We start from the raw sequence: 26,411 nt of genomic DNA, 5'->3' as shown, positions 1-26,411 counted from the left end.
CTGATTTGAGCAGTGCGATTGCCGGCAATAGGATGCGACTTGTCATACAATTTGACCTGTCCAACCCACTCAAATGTGAACGAGGGTTAAAGGCTTCATTCACAGGACTGTAAAATGTTTACTGATGGTATTACATGTGTTTTTTTGTAGAAAAGTTCCTGCGGAATGATCAGTAAAATACTGGGTGTTTTTACATTTTAAAGTTGGGGGGTGCCAGATATAGGATCCGCCCCGGATGCCAAATGCTCTAGGTAAGCCCCTGCCTATATTACATACACATACATATATTCATACGCATACTATGGCCAATTTAGAAAGGAGCTAGTTAACCCACCAGCATGTCTTTGGTGTTCTCAAAATTTGGATCTCCTTTCACTTTTTTCCTGGTAATAATGTTCAGCAGGACAGATAGGGTATAGACTCCTCAGTCTATACAGACATCAGTAAAATCGTAAGGGCTTGTGTCCACAACATGAATTAGAAATGCTTCTGTGATCAGAATTTATTGAAAGGATTGTTTGACCTGCAGTTTACTTTTTTCCGACCTGCATTTGACTTGCTTTAGGGCCCTTTCACACGGGCGTTCCGTATGTCCGCAAATCATCCTATTTTTTTGCGGACGATTTACGGACATAATGAATGTCTATGGGATTCGATTTTCTTCCTTTCAGTTCTGTTCCATTTTTTGGAACGGAACAGAACCCTATTTTTGTTCCGTTTAAAAAACGCAAAGGTAGCAAAATCGGATGTCAGCGGTGTCATCCGCTGACATCCACAATGCCCATAGACATGCATTATGTCCGTATATCATCCACAAACGGATGGGATGATATGCGGACATACGGAGCGGATGACAAAAATGTCAGATTTCCTTATTTGCATATTTGTTCCAATTCAGAGATGATAGAAGGTGGTAATCACAGCCTCCATGCTACTCTCAAGACATAGTTCCATCTATATCAACATTCCTGAAGGCTTCAGCAAGGCGGTTTAATCACCAAGAATCACATTTTTACATAGGATTGATCTCTATTGGAAGCCTATCATTTGATGTAAAAAAAAAAAAAAAACCCTACACATGAAATGTATTAGACTCACTAGAGACTCATTAGACTCACTAGAGCAAAGAGGTTGTTTGGGGTTCCTTGAGCTGTGCCAGACAGACCTCCCAAATTATGGTGCCTGCATAGTTCCAGGGCCAGCACAATTGGACAGAGCCAGTAGTGTGACATCAATCTTTTTCAGATGTCTATTAGGAGGCATTCTGACCACCACTTTACAAGGGGCATTCTTCCCACTGATCCCCCCCAATGTAAGGGACATTTTTCACATTGATCCCCCCCAAAAAATTGTTTTAGTAGAGTTTCCTAGAGACCTAGACCTAAAAATAGTTTTAAGGGTTCCTTTTGGGGGGAAAGGTTGAGAAAGGTATTCTGTGGGGTTAGTTATGTCTATTCAAGAAAAGTGCTAAGGTCAGAAGTTACAGCTAACAGTACTGCTACACTCAAAGGGTTTTCTTGGCACTTGATCTCGGAAGGGACAGCTGAACTCTGGGAATTAAACGAAAGATGGGGTTCCCTGCAATGTAAGGGTTAAATGCTTGTTTAGTCTAGAGGTGCAGAGTCAGAGGTGTAATACTCACCTTACTCCGGACTCCAGCAGGCTTCCTCCATCCATGCAACTGGTCTATCGCTGCCACCTTTTGCAGTTGCATGCTCCCCTCCTGCATGTACAATGTACAGTTAATATTCCCTGTGCTATATTTAATGAGCCCGTGGAGCCACCCACAGTCAGGGCCATCTTACCGAATGGTCACGCTGGGCAGTTGCCCCGGGGGCCTGACTTGCCCGGGGGGCGCCACCTGCCCAGCGACCCATCCCCAGCCAAGCATTAGCACTGATTCCCATGTGCATCCCACCGCCGAACTTAGCAGGTGGCAAGCGCCTGTCGGCCCTGCGCTGCTGTCAGGCCACTTGGGCCGTGGAGGGGGAGCCCACAACTGCAGGAATGCCTGTCCTCCTCCACAGGAACAGGCACACACAGGACAGTCGAGTCTGAGTGTGTGTTCACTGGACCCAGCCACCGAACTTGGAAGCTGTCATTAGCCTTTCACTGCTGTACCAATAAATATCGCCTTATCGATAATTTGCATTTTTATTCTCGTGGGTGATTGTGTAGGCAGGGCCCCAGTGCACTTCATTGCCCGGGGCCCTTCAATGCTCTTAAGATGGCACTGCCCACAGTATGGCACAAAGAACAGAACTGGAGCCCAGACTGGGGGGGGGGGGTGTAACCGTATCCCTGCACCCATAGACCAAACCAGCATTTAACCTTTGCAGTGCAGGGGGAGAAGGGCCACTGCAGGATAGATTGTAGCCAAATCCTAGGGTTCCGCTTTAACAAATTTCAGCTACCTCTTAAATAATTCCTGCAGTTCTTCTTTGTACTCTCTCTACATATTGTACTTGACATTAGTTTACATTCCATGGGATGATAATAAATGAGTGTGAAAACTGACTGCAATACCACTTGTGACCAGCCAAATAAGAGGTGTTATGGTCTCAAAAATGTCTATATAGTTTATTATAATGTTAGTGTACTGCAAACAGAAGTGATAGCACCACCGTGTTTGTACTGTGATTGTACATAACTGTTAACATTTATCACATATGTATTTGCAAACCCTTTAAAGTTTACTTTTCCTTACTCAAGGATTCTATACCCGCAAGTTTTATCTTTAGAATCAATTAGGTAACAAAAAATTTAATATGGCAAGAAAGGGAACCCCCCAATGGGGGGGGGGGGGGAGAGTTTGAGATTTTTAAGGTGCCAGTTAACTCTAAATCAAAACATGTATCTTAAAATATATATATTTTTATTCAAAAAAGTTAAAATAGACAAACAAACAACATCATTAAAAAATTCCTGTATACAACATTCAAAAATTCATATAAATATATTTGCGATATTATTGCAGAGTAGCAATCCCGACATATTTCACCAAACGGTTTCTTCAGGGGATTTGTTTTAATGCTACTTGTATGGTAGAACGTCGCTGATTGAAATATATATATTGGCCTTATACAGAGGCGTACCTAGGGTCTCCAGCACCCTTGGCGAGGAACTGTATCGGCGCCCCCCCCCCCCCCCCCCCCCCAGGGAGAGAGAGTTTCACAGAGAGAGAGACGGGGGGTTACAGAGAGAGGGGGTGACAGAGAGAAGGGATGACAGAGAGAGAGAGGGGGGGATGAGAGAGAGGGCGGGTGACAGAGAGAGAGAGATAGAGAGAGGGGGTGACAGTGAGAGAGAGAGGGGGGTGACATGGAGAGAAAGGTGTGACAGGGAAAGAGTGAGAGGGGGGTGACAGGGAGTGAGAGGGGGGTGACAGGAAGTGAGAGGGGATGGCAGGGAGAGAGAGAGGGTGACAGGGAGTGAGAGGGGGTGACAGGGAGATTGAGAGGGGGTGACAGGGAAAGTGAGAGGGGGGTGACAGGGAGAGTGAGAGGGGGTGACAGGGAGAGAGGAGGTGACAGGGAGAGAGTAAGAGGGGGTGACAGGGAGTGAGAGGGGATGGCAGGGAGAGAGATGGGGGTGACAGGGAGTTAGAGGGGGTGACAGGGAGAGTGAGAGGGGGGTGACAGGGAGAGTGAGAGGGGGGTGACAGGGAGAGTGAGAGGGGGGGTGACAGGGAGAGTGAGGGGGTGACAGGGTGAGAGGGGGTGACAGGGAGAGTGAGAGGGGGTGACAGGGAGAGAGAGGGGGTGACAGGGAGAGTGAGAGGGAGTGAGAGGGGGGTGACAGTTTACGCAGAGGGGGGTGACAGGAAGTGAGAGGGGGGTGACAGGGAGTGAGGGGGGTGACAGGGAGTGTGGGGGGGTGACAGGGAGAGAGAGGGGAGTGACAGGGAGTGAGAGGGGGTGACAGGGAGAGAGAGGGGGTGACAGGGAGAGTGAGAGGGGGGTGACAGGGAGTGAGAGGGGGTGACAGGGAGTGAGAGGGGGTGACAGCACAGCTGCAGCATCTCGCAGGAACGCGCTCCGCTCATCTCAGCAGCTGAGGGCAGCACTTGTCCACGAGCAGCTGGGTTGGCGGGGACAGCCACATTTGAGTACAAACACAGAGCAGGGGGTGGGGCCGGATCACATCTAAAGCTGAAAATATTATGGGCGGAAGGCAAGGTGAAGAAAAGGGGGGAGGGGTGGGGCACCGGCCGCCGGGGGGGCAGGCTGAACGTAGGAGCGGTAATTTACTGCTATACTGCCAATGTTTTTGCGCCCCCCCTCCTTCGGCCTGCGCCCCTGGCGGGCGCCATTCTGGCCAACCACACGGTACGCCCCTGGCCTTATATCACTTTAAATGTGAAGAAATGGCTAGTTAAAGATCAAGATGTGTACCAGGTGGTCTTAATGTCAGCCACAGGAGGGGTAGTTAGGTTGTTTGTACTAAATATTTCAGGCAAAGCCCCTGAGCCATATATATGAATATATTAACTTTTTATTATGAATAATAAAATTCAAGGGATCTTCTGATCCAAATTGGATCCTTTGAGATTTGGTACATGGATATACAGTATCTCACGAAAGTGAGTACACCCCTCAAATTTCTGTAAACATTTTATTATATCTTTTTTTGTGACAACACTGAAGAAATGTCACTTTGGTACAATGTAAAGTAGTGAGTGTACAGCTTGTATAACAGTGTAAATTTTCTGTCCCCTCAAAATAATTCAACACACAGCCGTTAATGTCTAAACTACTGGCAACAAAAGTGAGTACTCCCCTGAGTTAAAATATCAAAATTGGGGCCAAAAGTGTCAATATTTTGTGTTTCCGCCATTATTTTCCAGCACTGCCTTAACTCTCTTGGGCATGGAGTTCACCAGAGCTTCACAGGTTGCCACTGGAGCCCTCTTCCACTCCTCCATGATGACATCACCGAGCTGGTGGATGTTAGAGACCTTGTGCTCCTCCACCCCACCTTCTGTTTGAGGATGCCCCACAGATGCTCAATATGGTTTAGGTCTGGAGACATGCTTGGCCAGTCCATTGCCTTTACCCTCAGCTTCTTTAGAAAGGCAGTGGTTGTCTTGAAGGTGTGTTTGGGGTCGTTATCATGTTGGAATACTACCCTGAGGCCCAGTATCTGAAGGGAGGGGATCATGATCTGCTTCAGTATGTCACAGTATATGTTAGCATTCATGGTTCCCTCGATTAACTGTAGCTCCCCAGTGCCGGCAGCACTCATGCAGCCCAAGACCATAACACTCCCACCACCATTCTTGACTTTAGGCAAGACACAGTTGTCTTTGTATTCCTCACCTGGTTGCCTCCACACATGCTTGACACCATCTGAACCAAATAAGTTTATCTTGGTCTCATCAGACCACAGGACATGGTTCCAGTAATCCATGTCCTTAGTCTGCTTGTCTTCAGCAAACTGTTTGCAGGCTTTCTTGTGGATAATCTTTAGAAGAGACTTCCTTCTGGGACAATAGCCATGCAGACCAATTTGATGCAGTGTGCAGTGTATGGTCTGAGCACTGACAGGCTGACCCCCCACCCCTTCAAGCTCTGCAGCAATGCTGGCAGCACTCATACGTCTATTTCCCAAAGACAACCTCTGGATATAACGCTGAGCACGTGCACTCAACTTCTTTGGTTGACCATGGAGAGCCTGTTCTGAGTGCAACCTGTCCTGTTAAACTGCTGTATGGTCTTGGCCACCGTGCTGCAGCTCAGTTTCAGGGTCTTGGCAATCTTCTTATAGCCTAGGCCATCTTTATGTAGAGCAACAATTCTTTTTTTCAGATCCTCAGAGAGTTCTTTGCCATGAGGTACCATGCTGTACTTCCAGTGACCAGTATGAGAGAGTGAGAGCGATACCACCAAATTTAGCACATCTGCTCCCCATACACATCTGAGACCTTATAACACTAACGAGTCACATGACACTGGGGAGGTAAAATGGCTAATTGGTCCCAATTTGGACATTTTCACTTTGGGGTGTACTCACTTTTTTTGCCAGCGGTTTAGACATTAATGGCTGTGTGTTGAGTTATTTTAAAGGGGACAGCAAATTTGCACTTTCATACAAGCTGTACACTTACTACTTTACATTGTAGCAAAGTGTCATTTTGTCAGTGTTGTCACATGAAAAGATATAATACAATATTTACAAAAATGTGAGGGGTGTACTCACTTTTGTGAGATACTGTATATAAGGAAACACCCATAGGCCAACTTGATCCAATTAGCAGATAAGTCGCAGCGATCCTTCTCCTTCGGTGCACCGCCAACACTGTGTCGGTGGTGCACCGCAGAACACGGACTGCTGCGACTTATCTGCTAATTGGATATAGTTGGCCTGTTGGTGTTTCCTTTATATATATCCATGTACCAAATCTCAAGGATCCAATTTGGATCAGAAGATCTCTTGAATTTTATTATTGAGAATGCTGACCCCCCCCTGCAGCGCATGCTGGAAGTTCAGCATGTGACCAGCATCCCATCAGCACTTGCAGCCAATGGATGCAAGCACTGATCAGTGTGTTCTAGTGGGGAGGGAAATTCCCTCGGTCAGAACACAATAGTAAAGCAGGAGAGGTCACGGCACTACCATTGCCTGTGTTAATACGGCAATATGTCGTTTTGTTTTCTTTCCTTCAGCCCATTGGGTTGAATGGAAAAAGCTTATAGTGTGTACCCAGCTTAAGAAGCACCTGCACCTTTTCCCAAGTTGCACAGAAGTGTGTTCCCAGTGTTATCAGGCCCTTTATACAATAATAGGTTCTTCTTGTCATGCATTGTCATACAACGGCTAAAGCATGACTAATTGCACAGGTGTGAACAGGGACTTAACAACATACTACTGCACCTGCAAAACTATTGATATACATCACACCACAATGCATAGAACATACATTTGTGCAGTGCAGTCTGTTATACTCAGAGCTGCTGATAAGGCAGTACAGCCAGCCCTCCTGTACTGGGTCCAGGCCTCATCAGTTCAAAAGGGGGGCCCTGGCACCTGCTGAGCAGGAGGACCAGCAGTACTGCCTTATTGCTGACACTTGTGACCCTTGGCAGTGCTGCCAGCTTGTACTTTCCCTTTCTTCCTCCAGCTGCACTGCAGGGTGGTCAGTTCTAGTATCTGCTCTCCCTGCTGTCTGGGACCCCTGCATCCCCCTTTCCTTGTAGTGCTGCCAGTTTCACTCTTCCCCGGGTGGCAGCTGCTGGGGGCACACAGGGGGGTCATTTCAGAATGGTGAGCTGGGGGCTCACCATCATCAACCAACACACCATCCTGAATTAACACAGTGAGCGATCTGTACCAATCACTCACTGTGGGGGTGCCGATATTGCCTCCGTGCCACTATTCATTTGACTGCGTCTTGTTCGACAGCATTGCATGGCGGCCATTGCATTTTAGCAAAAATATCATTTAATATTTTCAGGGGAGGAGAGCCCCTGTGAAGTAGGCTGTACGGGGCCCCGTGATTTCTAGCAGTAGCCTTGGTTGTACTATAAGTGCGTCTATGTGCGTCAGGAAGCCATACGGAATAAGTGGCGGTACACGTATTCCCCAAGTTATGTGCGTTGTGACGGTGTAGGTTTTGACACATTCACATGTAAATCTGATCTGGTCTCGTTGACCTGCATGTGTCACTGCACAGGTGATTAGGAGAGCCCCTATGTAACCAGACACTATAGTCACTGACCATACTGATAGAAATGTCACTCCTAACAGCAACTGGTTCAGGTCAACCTTTTCTAATGTCAATTGGAATGTACAGTATGTACTAATCCTATATGCATATTACCAATGTAATAAAAGGATTCTAATGTCCTTTACAGCATGATTGTGTGCTGCTCATTACATATGAATACAATCCTGCTTTATACAATTCCTTGCATTTCCTTTTTGAGGGAAGCAAAGTTTTACTAGTAGGAGTATTGCCTGTATTAAATGTCTCTAGACCTGGTATTGATCACTTCATAGGAAATGTGCTATCTGTGTTAGTATCCAAATATTCCCTGTGTCATCCAGGTGTATTGCTTGTGGATGAGTGTGAGCAACAAACACACAGTGTGCATTTCTAAAGCGGAGAGGAGGATTGTGCACAGGGCATGGTCTCCTGGGGAACAGCTTGCTTTGCTGGGAAGTGTGCTGTATGTAACTGTGAGGACAGGAGGGGAGCTGAGTCTATGGGAGTGTCCTCATCGTATCTTACACCTGCTGCTGCCATACCTGGGAATGGAGACCCCTATCTGCTGAACAGAGACCCCTGACTGCTGGATAGAGACCCCTATCTGCTGAAAAGAGACCCCTGACTTCTGAACAGAAACCCCTGTCTGTTGAATAGAGACCCCTGGCTGCTGAAGAGAGACCCTTGCCTGCTGTATAGAGAACATTGCCTGCTGGATAGAGATTTCTGCCTGCTGAATAGAGACTCCTGCCTGCTGAATAGAGACTCCTGCCTTCTGGATAGAGACCCCTATCTGCTGGATAGAGACCCCTGGCTGCTGAAGAGAGACCCTTGCCTGCTGTATAGAGAACATTGCCTGCTGGATAGAGACCCCTGTCTGCTGAATAGAGTCCCCTGTCTGCTGAATAGAGACCCCTGCCTGCTGAGTAGAGACCCCTGTCTGCTGAATAGAGTCCCCTGTCTGCTGAATCGAGTCCCCTGTCTGCTGAATAGAGTCCCCTGTCTGCTGAATAGAGACCCCTGTCTGCTGAATAGAGTCCCCTGTCTGCTGAATAGAGTCCCCTGTCTGCTGAATAGAGTCCCCTGTCTGCTGAATAGAGACCCCTGTCTGCTGAATAGAGTCCCCTGTCTGCTGAATAGAGTCCCCTGTCTGCTGAATAGAGTCCCCTGTCTGCTGAATAGAGTCCCCTGCCTGCTGAATAGAGTCCCCTGTCTGCTGAATAGAGACCCCTGTCTGCTGAATAGAGTCCCCTGTCTGCTGAATAGAGTCCCCTGTCTGCTGAATAGAGACCCCTGTCTGCTGAATAGAGTCCCCTGTCTGCTGAATAGAGTCCCCTGTCTGCTGAATAGAGTCCCCTGCCTGCTGAATAGAGTCCCCTGTCTGCTGAATAGAGACCCCTGTCTGCTGAATAGAGTCCCCTGTCTGCTGAATAGAGTCCCCTGTCTGCTGAATAGAGTCCCCTGTCTGCTGAATAGAGTCCCCTGCCTGCTGAATAGAGTCCCCTGTCTGCTGAATAGAGTCCCCTGCCTGCTGAATAGACCCCTGCCTGCTGTAGAGAGACCCCTGCCTGCTGTAGAGAGAACATTGCCTGCTGTAGAGAAAACACTGCCTGCAGAAGAGAGACCCCCTACCTGCTGAATAGAGACCCCCTACCTGCTGAATAGAGACCCCTGCCTGCTGAATAGAGACCCCTGCCTGCTGGAGAGGAGGAAGACATCTGCTTGCTGTATAGAAACCCTTGCCTGCTGTAGAGACACCCCTGCCTGGAGCAACTAATAGGTCCCGGTCACTCCATGGACTGATCGTGGCTGCAGGTAGGAAAACTTATTTCTCTCGATCTTGCAGAATCTGTACATGGGGCTCTTAACACGTGTAATCCTGTTTCAGATCCTAGGTTTAGCTATATATCTATATATATATATTTCTCAATAAGCACTGTCCTACTACTACTGTTGGAGTTTTATGTGAAAGTGTTACCCCTGGCACTGTCCCTGGTTTTCAACCTCTAACAATTCTCCAAAATAATCTAGGATCGTTTATATATATATTTTTTTAGATAATGATAATTTAAGTGGGGCACACACTATAAGAAAATCGGTCACACGATCGTCCAATTTTCTTCATTGTTTCACAGCAAATGGAAACCTATAAAGATTCGTACAACAAATGCTTTTTTTTTTTTTGTGTGTATTGTTTCTGATCATGGGCAGTCTTTTCCGATTTTTCTTGTATGAAAATCGTACGACAATTGTTCGTTCTGTTCCTATACGAGAAAAATTTTGGAGATTGTCCTTTTGGGAATTTTGGTATGAAAAGTTGGAATCGGCTGTCGAAAGTTGTATGCACACTAAATATCAACTTTAATAAACACACTTTTATAGATATCAATGGAAGGCCATCCAGACTTGTTTTAATTGGATTTTTCAGTAGCTTAAATACTGGTGTGCAAAAGAAAATCCTTAAAAAAAGAAAAAGAATATAAAAGAAATATATAGCACACAGTTTCTGTTTGATGAAAGAGCATAGAATTGCCACTAGATAATGTGATTCACATTCAAGTTTGAGGAAGTGAAAGACAATTAAAATGTTTGAACAAACATTTATATATATTTGACTTTTTGGGACTGGCAGAACAGTGTACATGATGTGAATATCTTGGTAAGATAAGGTAAATATAGTGTTCTGCTTTGACTATATTTTCATATCTGTGCATAGATATTGTTATTTTGTAGGAGCTGTTAATTAAAGTAGAACTAAAGGCAAAACTTATTTTTTCTGGATATAGTAAGGGAGGGTTGTAACCCCAGTAAGGTTTTTATTTTCTGTCATCTGTGCCAATTGGAGAGATTTCCCCTCCATTCCTGTCTCATAGCCAAAGCAGAAAGTTAGAGGAAATCCATCCACAGAGAGGGATCTTCTGGTTGTCACCAGGATCACCAGATCTAGTGTCCCCACTGGAAGATTTCCACTCCATTCCTGTGTCATAGCCAAAACAGGAAGTTAGAGGAAATCCATCCACAGAGAGGGATCTTCTGGTTGTCACCAGGATCATGAGAACTAGTGTCCCCACTGGAAGATTTCCACTCCATTCCTGTCTCATAGCCAAAATAGGAAGCTAGAGGAAATCCATCCACAGAGAGGGATCTTCTGGTTGTCACCAGGATCACCAGAACTAGTGTCCCCACTGGAAGATTTCCCCTGCATTCCTGTGTCATAGCCAAAACAGGAAGTTAGAGGAAATCCATCCACAGGGAGGGATCTTCTGGTTGTCACCAGGATCACCAGAACTAGTGTTCCCACTGGAAGATTTTCCCTCCATTCCTCTCTCATAGCCAAAACAGGAAGTTAGAGGAAATCCATCCACAGAGAGGGATCTTCTGGTTGTCACCAGGATCACGAGAACTGGTGTCCCCACTGGAAGATTTCCACTCCATTCCTGTCTCATAGCCAAAACAGGAAGTGAGAGGAAATCCATCCACAGAGAGGGATCTTCTGGTTGTCACCAGGATCACGAAAACTAGTGTCCCCACTGGAAGATTTCCCCTGCATTCCTGTCCTGGTGATAACTGAGAACTTTTTCACTTTTAGTGATAATAGAAAATAGGACAGGTAGAAAGTGTGAATCTCCTTAATGGGGGAACAAACAGCAATAAAAACCTGAGAGATGTTCTAACACCTATCACAAGTTTTGCCTTTAGGTACACTTTAAAGAGATATTAAAGTTCTTTTTTTTTTTCTTTAAAAATAAACATTTCACAAATATTTCACTATATAATCAGTTTGTCGCTGAGCAGTGCGGGGTGTACCAAGATGGCCGTCGCCACCTTCTGCCTGCAGGCTTGTCGCTATACTTACTAGAATACAATAATAATACAAATGTAATACTGTGATTCAGTATAGAAGGTGAGTTTACTGCTAAAATAAATGTAAAATTCAAGCCTTTCGTGGATGTAAGAAGATGTCCGCCTCTGCTTTGTGAGGAAACCCATTGGAACGCATAGCGGCCATGTTGGAACGCATAGCGCATGCGCAGTAAGCTGTTCTAGTTCATACGTCACTTCCGGTTTCAAAATCTGATAGGTAGCGGTATTCTGATAGAACACTGGCGCTCCTGGCCTCTCCCTCCTGCCGAGTGCCCCCACAGCAAGCAGCTTGCTATGGGGGCACCCGAGCCACTGCTCTGTGTGCCCATGCAGACGCGGCTTTGCCCTGCTCCATCTCCCTCCTCATTGGCTCACTGACTTTAAATTGACAGCAGCAGGAGCCAATGGCTCCCCCTGCTGTGTCTCAGCTGTTCAGGAGGGGAGGACAGCTGAGGCTCTTGTGCAACATCGCTGGATCGAGATGTGGCTCAGGTAAGTATTAGGGGGGTTGAGGGGGGGCTGCTGCACACAGAAGGTTTTTTATCTTAATGCATAGAATGCATTCAGATAAAAGAAAACTTTCTGCCTTTACAACCACTTTAAGACATTTATATCGTTTTCATGCATATCATTTTATCCTACTAAAAAAACAAGTGTTCCCACACAAAAAAAATACATATATACAAACAAATTTACCAAAATCCAGTGGTAAATGAGCTAAAACATTTGTACCACCATGCAAAACTTCCAATTTTCGAAGACTTCACAAACATGTTCCCTTCACCGCACTCACAGAACACACTTACCAAAAGTGCGTGCCTATCCTTTGACAGATTAGGCAAACACAGCTTGTACTCTATATTCACAAAGAAAGTGGTAATTGCCAGGGCTGTCCCTTGAAACATTGCTCTTTTTTTTTTTCTCCTCCAGCAACTCTATCCCTCAGGTGAACATATAATTATCAAAGGAAAACTTTGATATTGTGTGATATTGCTTTATTAAAACATGATGAAATATACTCACGTAGAACAAGAAAATAGCAGGCTTGTAGTATAGCACAAATAATCCAGATGAAATGCAGGATCGGCAAATAGATACAAGTGATCCATCCACTGCTCAGCTCTCACAGCTAAAATCCAGCACAGATACAAACCATAGAAGCTCCCGGCTTGATTCTCCACCTCCAACGCGTTTCATTCTTCAGCAACTTTATCAAGGGGGTCTCCCTTTATTACCTTGTTTGTGAATGTACAAGCTGTGTTTGCCTGATCTGTGAAAGGATAGACACGCACTTTTGGTAAGTGCATATTCTAAGTGAAAGGTACATATTTGGGGAGTCTTCAGAAATTATACGTTTCATGTGGTGGTTGGAAACTTTCAGCTCATTCACCATTAGACCTTATTCATTTTGTGCATAGTGTTTGTTAATTTGTTTGTGTATTTTTTTGTGTGTGGGCACTTGTTTAATCAGTATTGTATTTTTCATTTATACTATTTCTGTGTGTCATTGTCGCCAGGCATTGTCTCTGATCACCATCACAGTAGTACGATATCACAAGACCAGTGCTGCCAGTCACCGCAGGCAGTGGCGTAGCGTGGGGGGTGCACGGGGGGCCGGCCGCACCGGGCGCAACATCTGGGGGGGGGGCGCATCCTGCAGTGTCACTCTGTCTGACATTATATATATATATATATTACTATACTAACACGGTGTCTTTACACACTGTTTGCGGCTGCCGCCATCTTTAGGCTGGGAAATAGCCGGCAGGCGCCCTATGGCTGGAAATTGCGGGTCAAGGCGGGGCGGAGATGGACTGTGCCTCCCCTGCCCATTGGCGTAGCATTGCAAGCCAAGCCCCGCCTGTCAGTGGCGCGTTCTGCACAGCTCAGGCAGCTCAGCGAATCAGCATCCTTCTTTTCACTCAGCTGCCCGGCGCTGTCACAGGAATCATTCACCTCTATCTTTCCAGTTGTGGCACTCAGCCAGCACAGCGTGAAGAGGACTGAAGAGAGAGTTGTGAGAGGTGAGGTGAAACCATGAGAGATGTTTTTCTGGACTGACAGACACACAAGGCATCTAAAGGTAGGTCAGTGTAGGTGTCTGTGTAGTGGTCAGGTAGGTCTGAGTAGGTGTCAGTATAGTAATCAGTTAGGTTAGTGTAGGAATAAGGTAGGTCTCTGTAGTGGTCAGCTAGGTCAGTGTAGGTGTCAGTGTAATGGTCTGTGTAGATTTGTGTAGGGGGCGCAAATTACTTACCTTGCCCCGGGCGCTGACAACCCACGCTACGCCACTGACCGCAGGGTCCCTAATCACCACCGCTCCAGTTTCATTATAACTGATCACTCACTGCTGCACCACTTACAGTGTCCCTAATCATTGCCACGCCACTCACAGTGTCCCTAATCATTGCCACGCCACTCACAGTGTCCCTAATCATTGCCACGCCACTCACAGTGTCCTTAATCACTGCCACGTTGCTCACAGTGTCCATAATCCCCTCCAAAACAGTCACAGTGTCCCTGATCAGTACAACACCAGTCACAGCGTCCTAATCTATGCCACCCCACTCACAGTATCCCTAACCACCCCCACAACATGCGTAGTGTCCCTAATCACCCCCGCCCCACTCACAGTGTCCCTAACCACCCACACAACATGCATAGTGTCCCTAATCAACCCCGCACTACTCTCAGTGTCTCTAACCACCCCCACAACATGCATAGTGTCCCTAATCACCCCCGCACTACTCTCAGTGTCTCTAACCACCCCCACAACATGCATAGTGTCCCTAATCACCCCCGCACTACTCTCAGGGTCCCTAACCACCCCCACAACATGCGTAGTGTTCCTAATCAACCCCGCACTACTCTCAGTGTCCCTAACCACCCCCACAACATACATAGTGTCCCTAATCACCCCCGCACTACTCTCAGTGTCCCTAACCACCCCCACAACATGCATAGTGTCCCTAATCACCCCCGCACTACTCTCAGTGTCCCTAACCAACCCCACAACATACATAGTGTCCCTAATCACCCCCGCACTACTCTCAGTGTCCCTAACCACCCCCACAACATGCATAGTGTCCCTAATCACCCCTGCCCCACTCACAGTGTCCCTAACCACCCCCACAACATGCATAGTGTCCCTAATCACCCCCGCACTACTCTCAGTGTCCCTAACCACCCCCACAACATGCATAGTGTCCCAAATCACCCCCGCACTACTCTCAGTGTCCCTAACCACCCCCACAACATGCATAGTGTCCCTAATCACCCCCGCACTACTCTTAGTGTCCCTAACCACCCCCACAACATGCATAGTGTCCCTAATCACCCCCGCACTACTTTCAGTGTCCCTAACCACCCCCACAACATGCATAGTGTCCCTAATCACCCCCGCACTACTCTCAGTGTCCCTAACCACCCCCACAACATGCATAGTGTCCCTAATCACCCCCGCACTACTCTCAGTGTCCCTAACCACCCCCACAACATGCATAGTGTCCCTAATCACCCCCGCACTACTCTCAGTGTCCCTAACCACCCCCACAACATGCATAGTGTCCCTAATCACCCCCGCACTACTCTCAGTGTCCCTAACCACCCCCACAACATGCATAGAGTCCCTAATCACCCCCGCACTACTCTCAGTGTCCCTAACCACCCCCACAACATGCATAGTGTCCCTAATCACCCCCGCACTACTCTCAGTGTCCCTAACCACCCCCACAACATGCATAGTGTCCCTAATCACCCCCGCACTACTCTCAGTGTCCCTAACCACCCCCACAACATGCATAGTGTCCCTAATCACCCCCGCACTACTCTCAGTGTCCCTCACCACCGCCACACCACTCACAGTGTCCTTAACCAGTTGCCGACCACTCACAGCAGATATACTGCAGCAGGGCGGCTCAGCTGCGCAAAATCACATAGATCTACGTGATTTCGTGCACACGGTCTTGGTGGGGCGCGTGCGCCCCCGGAGCCTTGCTCCTGCTGTGTTTAGACACAGCGGGGGGCGGGCCGCAAGAGGAGCGGCAGCAATTGCCACCGGCCTCCCGCAATCCTCAGAGAAACTGACAGAAGACCCGCCTGCTTATGTAAACAAAGCAGGTGGCACTTCTGTCACACAGGCAGAGAGAGATCAGGAGTTTCAGCTCAGCTAAAACCCCGATCTATCTCTGTGCCTGTCACAGAGCCCCCCCCCCCCCCACTACAGTGAGTAAGCACAGTTAGGCATACATTAACCCCACCGCAAAGTCGCAGTCCCGATAAAAATCGCCGCCATTACTAATATAAAAATAAATAAATAAATAAAAAGTCCAAAAATCTATCCCGTAGTTTGTAAACGCTATAACTTTTGCGCAAACAGATTAAAACGCGCTTTTTGGGATTTTTTTTATTGGGAATGTTTTATAGCAGAAAGTAAAAAATATGTTTGTTTTTTTTTTCCAAAATTGTCGCTCTTTTTTTGTTTATAGCGCAAAATCTAAAAACCGCAGAGGTGATCAAATACCACCAAAAGAAAGCTCTATTTGTGGGGAAAAAAGGACATCAATTGTATTTGGGTACAGTGTCGCATGACCGCGCAATATGTCATTAAAGTAGCGCAGTGCCAAATCGCAAATAATAGCCTGGTCATTAAGGGGGTAAAACCTTCCAGAGCTAAATTGGTTAATTACTGCCACATTGCTCACAGTGCCCATAATCCCCTCCAAAACAGACCGTGTAGCTGATCAGTACAACATCAGTCACAATGTCCCTAGTCACTGCCATACCCTTCCCAGTCCTCCCTAATCACCGCTACACCACTTGTGATGTCCCTAATCACTGCCACAGCAGTCACCAGGTCCCTGATCACCACCACACCAGTCCCAGTGTCCCTATTCACTGCTGCATGTGTCACAGTGTCCCTGATCACCATCATACCAGTCCCAGTGTCCCTAATCTCTGCCGCATGTGTCACAGTGTCCCTGATCACCATCATACCAGTCCCAGTGTCCCTAATCTCTGCCGCATGTGTCACAGTGTCCCTGATCACCATCATACCAGTCCCAGTGTCCCTAATCTCTGCCGCATATGTCAAAGTGTCCCTGATCACCATCATACCAGTCCCAGTGTCCCTAATCTATGCAGCATGTGTCACAGTGTCCCTGATCACCATCATACCAGTCCCAGTGTCCCTATTCACTGCTGCATGTGTCACAGTGTCCCTGGTCATCACCACACCAGTCCCAGTGTCCCTAATCTCTGCCGCATGTGTCACAGTGTCCCTGATCACCATCATACCAGTCCCAGTGCCCCTAATCTCTGCCACATCACTCACAGTGTCCCTAATAATCACCACAACAGTCACCATGCCCCTGATCACCATCACAACTTTCCCAGTGACATTGATTACTGCTGCACCCGTCACAGTATCCCTGATCATTACTACACCAGTCCCCGCATCCCTGATCATCACCACACCAGTCATTGGGGTTGATTTACTAAAACTGGAAAGTGCAAAATCTGGTGCAGCTCTGCACAGAAACCAATCAGCTTCCAGGTTTTTTTTTTTGCCAAAGCTTAATTGAACAAGCTGAAGTAAGAAATGGATTGGTTACATGCACAGTTGCAGCAGATTTTGCACTCTCCAGTTTTAGTAAATCAACTCCATAGTGTCACCATAAGGACTCATTCCATGTGTGATGCTCTCCGAAGAGCGATCAATGTTCAGATCACTCTTCAGAGAGCATTTAACGAGCAGTGAGGAGGCATGTATCACCTCCTCATTACCTGCTTTACCCCACACAAACACCGCTATTCACTTAAATGGATTGCAGTCGGTGGGTGTATATTAGCTGCCACAATTTCAAAGCAAAGCATTGCAGCTGTGGCATGTTTACACCCCCAGATGCTGCCTCTGCAGCTCTACCTCAAGTTTTTACCGACACCCCAACCTCAAATGTAAAGGAGCCCTAATATTGCAGCCAGTCACAGTGTCTCTGTTCACCACCACCCCAGTCACAGTGTCTGGGTCACACCAGTCACAGTCAGGATATAATTGTAAGTATGCTTATACTGTGTGTGAGAAATAGCTTGTTAAAATGACAACTTTGTAAAAAAAATGTATTTGATTTCTTAATATTCCAAAAAATTGTAACAAAAAATTACAACTTCACCATGCCTCTAAGGCTCCGTTTCCACTATCGTGGCTACGAAGTCGTGCTACTTCTAGCGCGACTTCGTAGTGTAAGTTATCTAACCGCACCTTTAGCGTTACCTACAATTCTACTTCCTCCTCTCCTCTTCCCTTCTCTGTTGGAGTCCCCCAAGGCTCTGTTCTTGGACCCCTCCTATTTTTAATCTACACCTCCTCTCTAGGTCAGTTGATAGCCTCCCACGGCTTCCAATACCATCTCTACGCTGACGATACCCAAATCTACCTATCCACTCCTCAGCTCTCTCCCTCAGTCTCCTCACGTATCACTAATATACTATCAGATATATCGGTCTGGATGTCTCACCACTTCCTCAAACTCAATCCATCCAAAACCGAGCTTATAATTTTTCCTCCACCTCGTGCCCCTTCCCCTGATTTCTCCGTCAATATCAATGGCATTACCATCAGCCCATCCCCACATGCCAAGGTCTTAGGTGTTGTCCTGGACTCTGAACTCTACTTCAAACCCCACATCCAATCGCTGTCCAAATCTTGCCGCCTCAGCCTCCGCAACATCTCCAAAACACGCCCCTTTCTAACCAAAGACACAACAAAACTCCTAGTTCACTCCCTGGTCATCTCGCGCCTCGACTACTGCAATTCCCTTCTCATTGGCTTACCTTTACACAGGCTATCCCCCCTTCAATCCATCATGAATGCTGCCGCCAGACTCATCCACCTCACCAATCGCTCAGTGTCCTCTGCTCCTCTCTGTCAAGCCCTCCACTGGCTTCCGCTCACCCAACAAATTAAATTCAAAATACTTACAACATCTTACAAAGCCATCCACAGCTTAGCCCCCAGCTACATCACCAGCCTCATCTCAAAATACCAACCTAATCGCTCTCTTCGTTCCTCTCAAAACCTCCTGCTCTCTAGCTCACTCATCACCTCCTCCCATGCTCGCCTCCAGGACTTTTCCAGAGCCTCTCCAATCCTATGGAACTCCTTACCCTTATCTGTCCGATTATCCCCCACTCTATTAGCTTTTAGGCGATCTCTGAAAACCCTCCTTTTCAGAGAAGCCTATCCTACCAACCCCTAACAAATGTACCTCCTTTTTCTCCATCAACCCATCCCCCACGGTTATTGCCTTTTTTTTCACTTGACCCTCCCTTCTAGATTGTAAGCTCTAACGAGCAGGGCCCTCTAGTTCCTCCTGTTTTGAACTGTATTGTAACTGTATTGTCTTCCTTCACATTGTAAAGCGCTGCGCAAACTGTTGGCGCTATATAAATCCTGTATAATAAAAATAATAATAAGTTGTTTGCGGCTTTCAGTGCGACTTGTCCCTCATTATAGAAGGAAGTCGCACTGAAGTCGTCCCAAAAGTAGTGCACAAACTACTTTTCAAGTCGCGGCGACTGAAGTCGCAGCAGTTAGAACGGGCCAAATTGAAATGAATGGCTTTTGACTTGCTGTGCGACTTGACATGTGTCAAGTCGCACAACAAGTCGCAATAGTGGAAACGGAGCCTTAGTGCACACAAAGGACTGTCTGTTTTCCAAAAAAGGGTAATTTGGGGGTGGGGGTGGGGTATTTGTGCTGTCCTGGCATTTTAGGACCTAAAGAAATGAGATAGCTAGTCAGTACATTAAATTTGTTCAATTTTCAAATATACATACCAGGGCTCAAAATTTCAAGTCATGAGCTACTAGCCAGGCCTTAAAAGTTATTCGCCACTTGTTGCCCCACCCAAACCCTACCCTGCTCCGCCCCTAAACACGCCCTCGCCAGAGTGACCACAGCATGCCCCCTTTCAATGCAGAGTGCCCACAGCGTGCCCCCTTAAATGCAGAGTGCCCACAGTGTGCCCCCTTTCAATGCAGAGTGACCACAGCGTGCCCCCTTTCAATGCAGAGTGACCACAGCGTGCTCCCTTTCAATGCAGAGTGACCACAGCGTGCACCCTTTCAATGCAGAGTGCCCACAGCGTGCCCCCTTTCAATGCAGAGTGCGCACAGCGTGCCCCCTTAAATGCAGAGTGCCCACAGCGTGCCCCCTTAAATGTAGAGTGCTCACAGAGTGCCCCCTTAAATGTAGAGTGACCACAGCATGCCCTCTTAAATGTAGAGTGACCACAGCGTGCCCCCTTAAATGTAGAGTGCTCACAGAGTGCCCCCTTAAATGTAGAGTGACCACAGCGTGCCCCCTTAAATGTGGAGTGCCCACAGCGTGCCCCCTTAAATGTAGAGTGCCCACAGCATGCCCCCTTCAATGTAGAGTGACCACAGCGTTCCCCCTTCAATGTAGAGTGACCACAGCGTGCCCCCTTAAATGCAGAGTTAGCACAGCGTGCAGAGAGACCAGCGTTCACTTAACTGATGCAGTGGCGGCTTCTCCTAATCCTCCGCATCTCCCGAGTCCTCCTCCTCTTCCTCGGCCAATGGCAATTGTTCGCCTTTCGGCCAATCAGGAAACGGATCTCGGACCAGCTTCCTGATTGCCCAGGAGCAGGATCAGGAGGGGGGTTCGTGTGACAATAGCGAATATTCATTCGCTATTGTCACACAATGGGTGGGCTCAGGGTGCACTGCTCTGCGCCCCTGGTCCACCCTTTCCTGAAGAACAATGCACTCACTACAATGCAGGCTGCGATGTGAACGGCGGTGGTGGCGGTAGGCACTGCATTCCCCATACAGCACAGCCCTTACTCGCCATACTCATCATTCCACTCACAAAATGCGAGCAGGCGAGTGGAATTTTTGAGGGCTGTATATACCATAGATTATAGACTCTATGACTTTCACACAGATTAAATAATATGCACTGATGTGGGTTATTTGTACCAAAGAAATGTAGCAGGATGCTTTTCGAAATGTATGAAGTAATAATATTTATTTACAAAATGTTATAACAAAAACTAACAAAAAATATTTTCTTTTATATAACAAAAAAAAAAAAAACAAGTCAGGTGGTAAGTAAATACCAACAAAAAAACAAACAAAAAATGATATAAAATTTATTTGGGTACAGTAACTCATTCATGTGACAGTGCTGAAAACTAAAATATGAAAAAATGGTTAAATTCACTTACTTTTCACTCTCGCTAACCCTGCTGGAAGTGTGATTCAAACATAATTTACTCTTTCTGCAAAGTAATACTTTCCAAGTTATGTTTACCATTAGTCACAATTTTCTGGGGTCTGTCCCCAGAAAACAAGCATTCCTGGAGCTGTCCCCAACCACCCAACAGTGCAGTGCAGAGGTGTCACTACTACTGTGCTGGTTGGACAGGTCTGTACTGGAAGAAAAGACTTGTACTTGGAGGAAAGGTCTGTACTGAGGGGAAGTCTGTACTAGGGAAAAGATGTTGGGGGGATAGGTCTAAATTGGGAGAGAGGTCTGTACTGGTGGGGAGAGATCTGTATAGGAAGGAAAGGCAAATCATGTCTGTACTGGTGGGAGAGGTCTATACCCATGGATCTGTGGTCTGTACTGGGTAGGAAAGATGTGTACTGGGGGAAGAGTTATGCACTGGGACATACAAGAGAAATAGTTGCCACCTCTCAGGGATAGAGGGGAGAGGTCTCTGGAATGGGGGGGGGGGGGTGGGGGATTTGGGGGGGGATATTGGAACTGGGAGGGGGTTGACGGGAAATCTGTTGGGGGGGGGGGCAGTATCTCGCATTCATGTGTGCACTGGCCTGTATGTTATGTATTCCTGACCTCTATAAACTCCAGATTCCTGCGCCCAATGCATTACACACTCCTGATCCTTGCACCCTGTGCATTACTCACCTCTTATATCTGCACCCTGTTTGTTACACACCCCTGACAATTGCACTTTGTGCACTATGTACTCCTGACCCCCTGCAATATGTGAGTTACATATTTCTGATCCATGCACTCTGTGTGTTACATATTCCTAGTGCTGTACCGTATTGTTTTGAGATTTTTTATTACTTTGCAGTGGAAAGCTGAGTGTGTATAGCTGCTTTTTATTTTAGCACCTCACATTCATATATTAGGGAATTGTTTGTGCCAATAAAATTTACTTTTGCACTTACATATTCCTATTCCCTGCACTGTGTGTTACATACTCCTGATCCCTGCACTCGGTGTCACGTGTTATGCTTTCATGTCGCTTGTGCTTTAAGCACCCCTGACCCCTGCACTCTGTGGGCTACCTACTTGTGGCTCCTGTGTTTTTTCCTTACATACTCTTGACCCCTCACACTGTGTTACACACTCCTAACTCTTATAGTCTGTGCATTATGCATTCTTGAACCAAATATATAATACATTAGGTTTTATTTAATGATACCACTTTAGGACTTTCCTATTGTTATTGGCCATACTCAGAAATCATTTACCTACTCATAGGTCCAAGGTATTTCATCTTAAATCCTTTAACCACTTGCCGACCGCCGCAAGTACATATACTGCGGCGCTCAGCCCCTCACAGGGAAAGTGACGTATATATATGTCACTAGCCTGTGAGGCTCTGGGGAGCGAGCGCGCGCTGCCGGCGGCGCGCTCCCGCTCCAGCGCGGTCACGGACCCCCCCATGCGTGTGACCGGCGGACCCGATGTCCGCCAGTCACTCGGCGATCGTCGGTGGAGAGGGAGAAAGGCAGGCGGCTAGTGTAAACAAGCCGCCTGTCATTCTCCCCTGTGTAGAAACAATGATCATACGGTTCTACTATGTAGGACCGTTGATCACTGTTCCTACAGCTCAAGCCACAGCCAATCACAGTTAGAATCACGCCCCTAGGGACACACACAGCCCCTCCCTCTCAAATAAAGTTAACCCCTTCACTGCCAGTGTAATTTTACAGTAACTGTGCATATGTATAGCACTGATTACTGTAGAAATGTCACTGGTAACCCCAAAAGTGTCAAAAATGTCAGTCAAGGGTCCGATCTGTCCGCCGCAATGTCGCAGTACCACAAAAAAATCGCAGATCGCCGCCATTACGCGTTAAAAAAAAACAACAAAAATGCCAAAAATCTTTCTCTTTGTTAGTAAACGCGATAACTTTTGTGCAAACCAATCAAAATACGCTTTTTGCGATTTTTTTTACCAAACATATGTAGCATAAAACAAATTGGCCGAAAATGTTAAAAAATTTTGATTTTTTTCGGGGGGAATTTCATATAAAAAATGTAAAAAATATTGTTATTTTTGCAAAATTGACGCTTTTTTTTGTTTATAGCGCATGATCAAAAAATCGCACAGGTGATCAAATACCACCAAAAGAAAGCCCTGTTTGTGGGGAAAAAAGGACGTCAAATTCGTTTAGGTACAGCGTCACACGACCGTGCAATTGTCCGTTAAATTCACACAGTGCCGAATCGCAAAATACCCCCTGGTCAGGAAGGGGGTAAAATCTTCCGGGGCTTAAGTGATTAATGTCTGCCTCCTTTTCCAAAAGTCTGCGGCAAATTGTTTCAGAGTTTGTTAAAAATAGGGCAAGGTTTTTTTTTGGGTGTAACTTTTAGCGGGTGTAGTTAAACGTGGCAATGGTCAGTATGGTGCCCACTGGACTTAATTTTGAAGATCTGGTAACCTTATTTTTAGTTAGGTTATGAACTTTCCTCCTGCTAATTTGAGGTCATGTCTCAATGTTCTTTTTTATGGCTACATATTGAAACTACTACCCACCTGAACTTTATTCTCAAACACTTTTTAATACCAATTATATTGCAAAAGGGAACATTTTAATTTAATGTATAATTTATTTCTTTCACATGGGTTTATGCTGAGTTCTACAGACATTCAAAAAACAAACATCACATGGTAGCCAGTACTGATCAACATCTGATTGGTAATGATCACATGTAGAAGAGTCAAAGTTGTGGAATGACATCAATAAATGTCCTCTTCTACCTGTGCTTGTGGCCACCCTGCAATTATTCAAAATTGGATTGTAGGTGCCAAGCTTACAATTCAAAGTCCACTGGGAGGTTGTCATTTATTGTATGCTTTGCATAATAAATTTCACTTCACTGTTTATCAAGTACTATTGGATTTTCCGGCTGTCTATTACATTATGGATGCACCCAGCTATTACTGAATGTCAGGGTTTTTTTTTATTGAGCTGTTTGAGTAGTGGATTACACCCTTTAGTTGCAATAAAGTTAATTGCCTGAAGAATCAAGATTTCCCCATGTATTTTTTATAGCCAAAATTGGTTTTCCAACCTAAAGTAAACCTGTTACATATCAGAACAATTCACACTGCGCATATGAAGAAAATTGTTCCTCCTCCCTTAAAGCCACAACAACATTTTCACTAACTTGTATTCCCAGAATAGTTCATTTTTATCATGCATTGTGAGCCATACACCAATGCCTTGTTTCCACTGAGCGGATCGGTTCGGGTCGGTTCGGTACGGTACACTAATTTGAGTGTTTCCATTATGAAAGTGGTCCATACAACCGAACCAAACCACACCATTCCTGGTCCTGCTTCAGATGTAGGGCCATAGGAAATGGAACGGTACGGTTAGGGCGGAGCTACTGGCGTCACACGATAGATTCCACTGATTGGCGGACAGGAAAACTTCAATGCTCACGTCAAATGAAAGAGCAAAACAAACACCTCATTTGGTGTAAACCCCGCATGGTCCCTGGTGGCCCGACTTGCAGTGGAAACGCTCACCTGAATAGACCGGACCATTCTAACCCTTCCAAACTGTACCGACCCGAACCGTTCCGCTCAGTGGAAACGAGGCATTAGATACCATATATTATATGGCTTAGTGGTGAATTAAGGGTCTGGGTGAATGTGTGAACTATAGTGGTCATATCCTCAACAATAATGCAAGACTAAAATCTCAGTTTCAGACGGATTTAACAAATTCAGTTACTGTTGAGTACCAATAGTCTTAACCCCTTCTTTGCTACTGTAATCAACCTGATTTGCCTGCCTGGGCCAGGTTGACAGTATCTTCAGTGTGAAGCCTAGAAGACCATATGTGAAGTGAAGAAGCAAACAACACACATCTTTAGGACTTAGACCATTTCCACCATTATCTTTCAGTTGAGGAAAGTGGTAAATAGTGCTGGACCCAAAAGAATATCTCACGGATATTGCCGTCTTAAAGTATTGTATAAATGATCTGGTTCGCAGGTAGATGGCTACTACACCACAGATGTCTCCTTGGTTTGTAGAGTAATGTAGCAAAATTGGAAATTGAAGCGCCCATCACTTTTAAGAGGTCCAGAATGATACAACTTTAAAGAAAAGTCAGGGAAATAATTCAAAAAATAGTCAACGACATTGGGTGTCCAAGAGCACCCCTTTCATTAGGGCTTGATTGACAACAATGTGAATAGACTAGAAATAAACTGAAACTTTAATATTATTTTTTCCAGCTTAATTGCAAGCACAGGCCATGTCAGCAGCTGGTTTGGCAGCGCTGGCTACTTTTTGGATTGCCCCCTTGACCTGTATTGGAAAAAAGTTGGTTCTGAACCTCTTAGCAGTGGGGTGGCACTTCAATTTTCATTTTTGTTACCATTGGCTTACAGGGATGCACACCCAGCCAGTGAGAACAATTTTATATAATTCATATCTCATACTTGAGAACCATGTCCTGCAGCATTCAGTGAGATCTCAAAGCGAGAGTGTCTGAGAGTCAACCCATACCTCTATAGAATTTAAAGAAAAGTTGCAGCAGACTATTTTATTTTGTGACTGCGATATGCAAAATATTTGTCAAACTAGTGAGATCTGTTGTAATCGACTATAAATGAGAAAACTTTCCCCCCCCCCCAAAAATTTTTTTAAAACATTATTTCTGCCAAAATTTAGTTAAAAACTGCTAATAAATGAATTACCATGCATATCACACCCTCAGTAATCACAGCACTAACTTTAAATTCCATAAAAGTATACTGTTTGTTGTGTCTTAGGGCTATATGTTTTTTTTGTATCAGTTTGACGCGTTTCGTCATCAAACTGACTTCTACAGAGGCCCGAATTCTACGGAGGTCTTCGCATTCCTCCGGTCCCAGACGAGTGAGGGACGGTGAGATCCCAGCGGCTCTGCTGCTGTCTGTTTTGCCAGCTATACATCTATATGTGCCTCTGTGTATTATGTTAATTGTGAGTGTATAGAGTAAGGGATAGGGGGGTTCTTTCTTAATAAATCTTTGGTTTGAACTACTACCCTATGAGCCCTTTCTTTCCTATATGTCACTCCATATTCTCTGGCTGGATATGTATGCGGACACTGCCTGAGGTCATTCAATACATATGATCTGGATCTTGGCGTCATCAGTTCCTGTGGCAGTTGGAGTATATATGTCTGATATATCCTCTGAGTGAGGATATATTTAAAAGCACATTGCCAGCATATATTTGGTTTGGTGAGTGAGCATTACCTAAGGGTGTCACGAGGTGTGGTGGAAGCTGTTACTCTCACATTCACTCTGTGATGTTGGATCATCCCTACCTTTGGATTGGTTGTGGACTCACCTGTGTTGATTCTTTGAGGGGGTCACACTGATTTCAGCGCTGCTTATATGTTGGACTTTTCTGTCCTGATGGACTTTTGAGGAGATTCACACATTTGTTTGTTTACTGTATGTTCATTGCCTATTACAATCTACACAAGGGCTGCTATTCCTTAGTTCTTTTATGTGATTTATATTTTTATTGTTCTTTTTACCAGTTTTTTT

General features: G+C 45.9%; 1 protein-coding gene across 1 annotated transcript in view; it reads left to right on the top strand.

Annotated features, from left to right (window-relative positions):
* The first annotated feature begins 9,394 nt into the window (after nt 1-9,394).
* Nucleotides 9,395-26,411, top strand: part of TMC5 (transmembrane channel like 5) — a 269,346-nt gene continuing 252,329 nt past the window's right edge. The window contains exon 1 of the mRNA XM_082260900.1: nt 9,395-9,520. The gene's annotated coding sequence lies outside the window, so the exon portion shown is untranslated. The remainder of the gene's footprint in view (nt 9,521-26,411) is intronic.

Source organism: Pelophylax lessonae (genome assembly GCF_965119305.1).
Source record: "Pelophylax lessonae genome assembly, chromosome: 6".
NCBI lineage: Eukaryota > Metazoa > Chordata > Amphibia > Anura > Ranidae > Pelophylax > Pelophylax lessonae.
This window is presented reverse-complemented; position numbering and strand designations above follow the sequence as displayed.